The following is an 854-nucleotide window of genomic DNA, read 5'->3' on the forward strand; positions in this document are numbered from 1 at the left end:
CTTTTTAACTTTTGTGAATTGAGTGAAGGTTTACACACAAGATCATCAGCTTTACATTCAACAAATCATATACTTTATTTCATCTGGTTGATTACTATCTCCTCCCTGCAACAACAGTTATCCTACTTTCTGTGGCTCCCCATTTACATCTTATATTTCGCTAATGAAAAAGCAAAAAGCATTTGACGTACACATCGAAAACAAAGAATATATATTAATTCAAAGGTCAGATTCTGCAAGTCAGTCTCCTGCCCGCAGGCACACAGCCTCACTCCATCCATGGGCCTAGAGCCCACATCTGCTCTGTCTCTTCAGGCCACCACCTGTGCCACTGTCTCTGCTGCCACTGTTTTTCTAAGGAGGAATATCATGCTCCATTCATGTCCGTCCTTCTTGATGGTCCTGGGATCATCTCTTCCTGAACTATAAGATAAACACTTCCCCTTTTAGTTACACATCTACAATTACATTTGTGGCTATCACAATTAATTCTGCTAAAATTACTCACAATTGAATCATAAAATCTTATCAGCATCATCCCTTTCCCCTTTCACCAGGTCCATCTGGAAAAGAAGGAAACTATTCAGTGGGGATTCTACTTTACCCGCCTCATCCTGAAACTAACACACTCATGAAACCTTGTAAGCTAGCCACTTCATGCCTTTACAGCCACCCCATTTTTGATAGCCAATGTCTAAACTGCCCGTCCCAATCAAGCCTGTTCACTGAGGAAACAAGCTTGTTCCATGATATGAAGAGTCCTTCCATTCTGGTTGGAATTTTGAGACACTGCATCCATAAGCCAAAGTCCAGATCATCAAATTGTAGCCATTTGTACTTGTTCACAGTGTCCA

Source organism: Chrysochloris asiatica, unplaced genomic scaffold (genome assembly GCF_000296735.1).
Source record: "Chrysochloris asiatica unplaced genomic scaffold, ChrAsi1.0 scaffold00735, whole genome shotgun sequence".
NCBI classification, from domain to species: Eukaryota; Metazoa; Chordata; class Mammalia; order Afrosoricida; family Chrysochloridae; genus Chrysochloris; species Chrysochloris asiatica.